Raw genomic sequence first — 8,498 nt, 5'->3', positions numbered from 1 at the left:
GGTCAGATCCAAGAGTGAAATCATGGAGGTGAGGTGCTAAGAATATGTATTAATTCCATCATTAAATGGGCTAATCATTGTTATACAAAGAAACAAACGGATGGGAGAACACTTGGGAAAATGGGCTGCTGAGTATTACAGTGACAGTATTGCGATCGGATCCCAGCGACGCGATACTACATAGTAGAGGAATATTTGGGAGGTTACATTTCTAGGTAAGGAAGTACTCAACGAATACGTTTTTCATTATATGAATTTTTACGTATCTGTGTACATTGGCTTTTTTCCCAGAGAAAAAATTAATATGGAAGATATTTCACTTTGTTAGAAGCCATCTTTTATATCCAAATAATGAATGAGCGTGAAGAGTATTTGAACTGTTTTTTTCTCCTTGTCTCTCATGAATGTTATAAAGTATAACGCTACCACAGGGCAACCTGTATTGAAGAGTAAACTGCCAGAAATTTCTTGATACCACACAGAAAAGAGGGAAATCAGACCAATTGAATGTATTTCTTTTATTTTCATTATTTCTTTATATTTTAAGGCCACTGCTCATTCTTTGGCTTAGAACTTCGACTCCAGTGGACTCATGAACTCTTCCCTTGCTGTTAGTATCTGTGGGGTAGAATTCATCGGAAGGCCTACTCCTATCGCTGTGATTTAGCTCTGGGAACTAATTCTCTACAGTGGGTTATTTCATATACTGTTGATGTGGAAATAGTGCATTCTGCTGCAGGATAGAGCCTATATTCCAAATGTGTTCCTGAGTACTAATTCATTTGGGGGGACATCTGTTGAACATGTTTTGGGGAACAATTTGTGTGCATGCTATTTAAATTTGAGCACGTACAATTGTTTTATGAATAAAATTATCTACATCTTTTTTCCCCCAAATTTATCCACAAATGTTGGAGTCTTGTGTGTGATGAAAAACTGTTTCCTAAGATGAGTGAGGTTTGCAAGTGAAGGTGCTCCAAATAGCTTGACTGGAAACAACGTGAAGTCCTAGGGAGAGCCTCAGAGATTTGCAGGAAGTAGGCCTGAACTCAAAGACTGGTTCTACCATTCGCATGAATTGTGTCATATTCCATAACCTCCTAAGCCTCTGACTCTTCGTCAGTAAAATGGGGTTACTAATACCTAATCCAGGGATATTTATTACGGCTCTTACCATTGCCAGTCGCATTGTGAGTTTTAATAAAGGATGGTTATTGTCATTAAATGTAAATTCATGAGTAGCTTTGAAAGAATATCTTCTCTCCTATGGAGGTGAACTGCTTAGATTGTCCGTAAATATAACTTAGTTTGTTTTCAGAATAACCCTGACTTGAGGCTCTCTGAGAATCTTGTTTTCATATAATCTGGTTAGGTGGCTGTGACAATTTCACTAGCAGCCCAGCAAGACAGTTTCCAATATGGTTGGTAAGTTGACTTGAGCCACATCATGTTGACTTCTGACGGCCAGAGCATCAATGTCAGGAACTACCAGACCAAAAAAGGAAAAAGAAAATATATGTGCAAATTTAAGTGTCATACTCCCAAATATCATTACATGACATTCAAATAACGACTTCTTTTTTTCTCACAATATGTGCTTACTGTAGAAAATTTAGAAAATACCAATATAAAAACGTTTCTTTTACTCATTATTCAGATATAGTTTATAACTGTTAATATTTCAGTATATATCTGTCTAGTTCTTTCTCTAAATACGCAGCATATTTTCCCCAACAAAAATGGAATCATGTTGAACATATTTCTTTGAAGTACACATTTTTGATTTAATGCTTTATTACGATCATATTTTCAAGTCTTTAGAGTACGCTAACATATTTTAATACATGTATGATATTCCAACATACTTTAATCAATCCTCTCCTTTTGGACATTTATGTTGTACCCGTCTCCTCACTCTTTGTCTGATGGGTGAGCTCAAACACGGGAGGTCACAGGGAATACTAGTGGAGCCGTTGGACTAAGTCAAGGCAGCCACCTGGTCAACTTGTTCACATCGAATTACGTGAGTCAGTCATTTCCTCATTACTAAAGCACTTGGCTTAAGGGTTTTGGTTACTTACAGCCCAACCTGTGGCCCAAAGAACAGCTATCTGGTAATCAGAATTTGAAGATTTTCATGCCTGATTCTGATTTTAAGACTTTTAAAATCATAAATTCCTCTCCCCAGCTGGAAGTTCATACTAATTCATTTTCCTACAAGCAGGTGGTTCAGCATCTTGGAAAATATGCTCAAGTTTATTCTGCACTGCATGAAAATGAGCTTATCACCAGAGTGTCTGGCCATCCCCGGATCTTTTGTGTCACTATTCTGGGAGATGCAAACTATCCTTTCTCCAAACAGGTTCAGTTCATTGCTCTTCCCCCACACCCCCACCACTTGTCTTTATTTACATCAAGGCGTGGTTCAAAAAGAACTAGAACTGGTTCCCAAGGGTCCTGGTTAGCATTCCTTCGTCGGCCATTAATTCTCTGTGATGTTCTATAATTCATTAACTCTGTAACCTACTTTCTTACTTGCCCTCCCTCACTTAAAGTGCACATATGTGGACAAAAGGAAGTAATAGGTTCAAACGTTGAAAAAATATACGAGTACTGTCCATTTATTTTTCATCTTTAGCCTTGTTTTCTTGGAAAACTTCCATTTCAATTGCCTAAGTTTCAGTAATTGAAGTCATCCTACTGTGGAAGATGACACTTAAGTAAAACACTGAAGGCAATGAGAGATATCAGAGGGAAAGTCTTGCCAGGCAGAAAAAACAGCCAGTGCAAAAGCCTTGGGTCAGGAACGTGTAATTGTAAATTGTTCAGGTGGGTCTTTGCTGCCTACCATGTGACGCCTGCCATTCTTTTTCTCTTCTACTTTGAATCCTGTAGCCATGTCTTCCATCACTGCTGATACTCAGGCCACAGGTACGCTAAGGACACACATCGGAGCACTACTGTTGGTGCTGTCCTCACAAAAGCTAATGCCTAAGGCCTGATGTCATGAAACTCTTCCATGGAAAAAAACCTGATGTCTGATTTTGAACGTGCAGAAGTTACGGCTCTTACTACCGTCATTTGTCAATGATTCAGAGAACATGAGCACCAATCCCACTGAATCTTCTCACATATTGTTCTTTGGCTCTAAAAATATTTTCTGTCCCATCTCCCCCAAACTCACTTGACCCTAGCTAATTCTTATTCTTCCTTAAAGTCTCAGCTTAAATGTCTCCTCTTCCATTTGTAAGCCTCTCTGCTCTATCCCTGTCCTGTCATTCCTGAGATCATGTCATTACTGAGCGCATGTCACTCTGCTCAAACACTTCGGTGGATTTCCATCAAGTAAAAATAGGTCACGTTGGCCTATCGGGTCCTACCTGATTGGCCTGCCCTCACCATTTCTCTCTGGCCCCACCTTCTACTATACCGCATCTGTTCACGCTCCTGCTCCCCGTACATACCAGACATGGGGCTGACTCAGGGCCTTTGCACTTGCTGTTCCTTATGCCTGGAAAGCTCTTCCCTCAGGTATCTCTCATTTCCCTCAGTGTTTTACTTAAGTGTCATCTTTTCAGGTAGACTAACTTATCTAAAATTTCAACGTACCTCTTTAGTCTCATATTCCCTTCCCTGATTGATTTTTTTTCTTTAGAACTAATTACCTTATAAATATATTACACGTGTTGCTTACATATAGTCTCTCCCCACTACTCCCCACTACTCCCCACTCCCACCAGACTACAAGCTCAGGGTGGGCAGGGATTTGTGTCCTTCGTTAATGTAACTGCTGTATTCTCAGTGCCAGGAATTCAACAAATACTTGCTGAATGATTGAACATTGCATCTATGTATGCATTTATGTATGCATTTATCACCTACTGATTTATTAATTTTACTTTGTTTTATTGAAGATTCCTTTTCTCAGAGCCCAGGCAGGAGGCCAAAAAGGCTGAGGCAGAGGCTGATCTGAATGAGGGTTGTCTCGCTGAGCTCTGAATTGTTACTTACCCTTTTCCAACTCACAGTGTCATTCAAGAAAGCTCTTGATTCCATACACCCTGTCCCATAATCTTCCAGACATTTTCAGGAACACCCAAATTCTGCGGTATAAAGCTACTGAGCCCCCTTGTGCGTTAAAGTTAATAGAAATGAGTGAACCCTCGCGTATGGTAGGGATAAATTTCTATTGTAACAAAATTTAGACATAGGATAGCAACTAATTCTGACATTCTCATCAAACTTGTAAAAAGAACACATATTGAGATAGACAAAAAAAAAAAAAAAAACCACCCTTTTCCCTAAATGTTAAAAATTCCTTTTATAGTGAAAAATCAGCACACTAGATCTTTTATTCCATTTAAAGAAAAAACTTATGATGCAGGAATAAGAAATCTAGTATGTTAAAATTTATAATAATATATTTTTTAAGGCTTGAACCATACACTTTTTTGATGGATATGGGCAGGTTGTGTCTTTCAAACAGAATTTTAAAAATTCCTGTGATGTTAGTGGGAAATTGCTCACTACTTTGCTCTTCAAATGGCATCCTTGGCTCTTGAGAAAGATTTTTGAAAGCCTTTATTTGATTCTTGACAGCTGTGCGTTCTTCCAGGCTGCCAGATGAGACTGTATCTTGTCTAAATGTAAATACCTGGTTACTTGACTCCCTGTCATAGAGGGCAGTTTATTCTTTTTGTAGGAAGCCTTGATTTTAAAGAAAGAAGAGACTGAGGGCCTTTCATTAGCAGGCAGGCTTCAAACTGTTTCCAGACCCTGTGTTTACTCCTATAGGGCAGACTTTGTTTTCATGCCCAATAAGTTTGAGAAAGCAGTAAAATCCGTCCGGTAAATGGGTCACTGATACAGAGTGGGAGGTCACTCTGGTCTTGCAAAGCACAAACCTGCTGTTCTCCTGGGAATATGGACACTGGTGGGTCAGTTGGGGAGTGGTCCAACTTCCCCTTTGCCTGGGCAGTTAGGACCACGGGTGCTCAGGTCAGTAGGTGGGGAAGGGCAGCGCTGGGAGGAGGACCGGTTTTGACTTAGTCTTTGGCAATCTTAATGTCTCGAATGAGGGAACCTTAGAAATGCCTCTAATAACACACACAGGCACACGTCACACACACACACTTATAAGGCTATTAAATGCCCCCCCCCTTTTTGGCTGACAGGGTGGGGGTGGCATGAAATTGCATAGTTGATGCTGTCATTCCTGCAGCACTTCCAGTGAAGTATCTAGGTGTTTCTCCTAATATCTCCACTGCAACTTCCAAATCATAGTCTTCCTGTGTTAGCTGAAAGCATTAAAACCAGAAATTACCATAATAGTGCTATTTACCCCTCATTTATGGAGCTACTAGTGTTATTTTTCCACTGACTTTACAGAATGCATTTCAACCAGCAGTATTTTTGGTCTGGTTGATGAAACTCAATTGTACTTAAAAAACACAGTTGGGCATTGTATCCGAAGACAAAACCAGCAGGCTTGTCATTTCACGAAAGGGACTTCCAGAGGTTGCGGTCCCTGTAATCGGAGAGCATTTCATTTGGTGTTTGGTGCTGTGGACTAATGCCTTATTTCACAGCTAATCATCTCCATGTGCTTATGCAACTGGACCAGTGTTGGAATGAAGACTGCGCATTTCAACAGCACTACAGACTAGGTGTAAGAGATTCGGTTTTGCTTTATGTAGAAACAGACCTGAAAGTGGGGGTGAGTGGGATATCAGCCCTGGAAGAGCTGTACCAAGAGGTTGAAAGAGAAAAGTGTGTGTGTGTGTGTGTGTGTGTGCGCGCGCGCGCGTGCACATGTACGTGGGATAAGCCTGAGGTGGTTAGCACAGATTTACTTCGTTGGTGTTTCGTGCTTAGGCAGAGCACTTGGCGACCTTCTCTGGGCTCACGAACAGCCCTGATGACGGTGTTTGTGACAATGCCGCAGGGTCTTTGCATTATTTATCCCCGTCTGCTTTACTCATCCAGCTTTCTGGGAATATTTTCAGATGGAATCACTAATTAGCACATATGTGGAAACTTCTCAAAGCAGTTTGGCCCCCTCCTCATTACTTTTTAATTTTTTTTTTCTATTTGCCTAATGTATGTCAAAGACAACATTTTATATGATGGGTCGGGGAAATTTTCACATTGAAATGCACACGTTTCGTGGAAAAAAAATTAGTCAAGCAGGGGGCCTTTTATATGATCAGAAAGAAAGCAGTCCAAATGCATACTAATGGAGAATGGTGTTAGTTTGGTCCATAAGGTGTTCTATGGAGTATTTTATTACTTGACCTGTAGGAGAGCTTTCTAAAATTGCCTCACAAATATTTTAACAATCCTGTAAACTGTGCCTTTATTGATCAGTGCACATCCTGACTTTGCTAAATTACACCGTGGCCTCCTTCTGCTTCCCACGCTTTGAATTCTATACATTTTGGGCATAGTATTTACCTAGTGAGGTCACAGTCCACATGTGTAAGAACATGTCTTTTTTTTTTTTTTTCCATTTTGAAACCACCAAGAACAATGTGAAAACAAGGTCTCTGAATTTTTGCATCTCTTTTCCTAGGTTTCTTCCTATCAGTCTACATCAAAAAAAAGAAATTACTTCCCATGTCATACAGCAAACACAAGGCATGAAATGTGAATTTTTAGGCGACTGCATTTTTAAGATGACAGAAAAATCTAGGTTCAGCCAGAAGAGAAAATATTAATACGGGAAAAATTAAAGAAAACAAAACAAAACAAAAACCATGGGGATATTTAAAAATAAATCATTGAAATAAAACAGATCTCTGAACCAAAAAATGTAAACTTGGCAATGCTATGGTGAATTAGGTGGGATGTTATTTTCTGTGTAACACAGGCCTACCAAGTACATATTTTGTAAGTGGAGTGACAGTATGCGTGTGCGAGTCATTGGACTGTGGTCTCTACGGGACCTGCTACACTATTTATTACGGTTGCATTTGCTTTCTGAAGAACTCAGTGTAAATACGGGTGGAAACCCTTCAGAGTGTTCTCTGCAGAAGTCCAAAACAAATACAGTCTTTTTAGATTGTGCAATTTAACTTCAGGCATAAAATGTCTAGTCATTTGGTGAAATGGCCAAGTTACGATTGTCATCTGCAGGGTCTCATAAATGATATTAATGGAAGAGTTTTTTTTTTTTTTTTAATCTTTTTAAACCCACTGTCAATGGCTCTTATTGCATTATATCACGAGTATCCTAAAGTCCAGTGTTTAAATTTAGTCTGGAATGGAGACTTAAGATTTGCTTATCCACTGTAGACTTTAAGTGGTGCCCAGGTATCTGGGACAGCGTGTGGACTCCTCTTCTATGCCAATTCCATTCTCCGAGAGTGGCTGCCTGTAGACTTAGCGGGAAAGTGTGTTGGGATCTAGAAGTAAGATCGGTAATCATTACAGTAAGGAGTTTGTGGCAGTAACAATACGCATGCCAGGCATTTTCCATCCCTCATCTAAAAATTGACACTCAGTTGTGTGAGTGTGCTAATTTAACGGCTGATTTACAGATGCGAAAACCGTATCACATTTTGTTCCAAACTCAAGCTAATTCAAAGTGTTCTAACTCTGTGCTGTCCAGTATGGCAGCCATCAGCTACCTATGGGTATTGAGCACTCTGGACCTGTATGGCTAGTCCAAAGTGAGGTACGCTGTAACTGTAAGAATACATAGTGGGTTTCAGAGACTTAGTATAAAAAACAGAACGTAAGCATCTTACTAATATTTCTTACATTGTTCCATGTTGAAATGATACTGTTTTGGATATATTGGGTTAAATAAGCTATGTCATTAAAATTAATCTCACCTATTTCTTTTTACTTTAAAAAAATGTGGCTACTAGAAAACTTCAAATTACCTAGGGGGCTCACATTTCTGGCTCACACCGTATTTCCATTGGATCATACTGCTCTCAATTAACATGTCTTCTCTTCTTTCATTAGCTCTAATGTTTAAATATTTTAAACTTTAAAGACAGATTGTGGTTTCTTTTCTACAAATCTGTAGAAAGAAATTGTTCTTCCCCCCCCCCAAATATTTAACTTATTTTCCAGGCTGTTTTATGCCTTTGGGCCTTTGCTCTCACGTGTTCTTCTGTCTGGAATGCCAACGTGACCCCCCACCCCCAGCCACCTAGTGAAAGCCCACTTACTTATTTTTCAAGACTTACCTCAGGTATCCCTGTGGTGTCATGCTTAGAATTAAGGCCCAGTACGATGTGCTGTCTTAATGTTTGGTGAGGTTAGCATGGCCTCCAATGGCCTTACCTCAAGTTCCCCTCCTCACTCCTCCTGCAGAGAAGGCCCCGAGCCAAACAACCCTCCTTGTCAGGGGGACCAAGTGCAGCTCCTGCTTATCCTTGAGTAGTGGGCTTCAGTTCCCTGCCAGCCACAGAGTTATTCACACAAGCCAATCGCAGCCTCCTGTGGGAACCAGGGGCTCCCCACCTTCTTGGCGCCACAAAGCCTGC

The sequence above is a fragment of the Ursus maritimus genome, unplaced genomic scaffold, assembly GCF_017311325.1.
Source record: "Ursus maritimus isolate PB19 unplaced genomic scaffold, ASM1731132v1 scaffold_9, whole genome shotgun sequence".
Taxonomy (NCBI): Eukaryota; Metazoa; Chordata; class Mammalia; order Carnivora; family Ursidae; genus Ursus; species Ursus maritimus.
The sequence above is the reverse complement of the archived record's forward strand: the minus strand, read 5'-3'. Positions refer to the sequence as shown.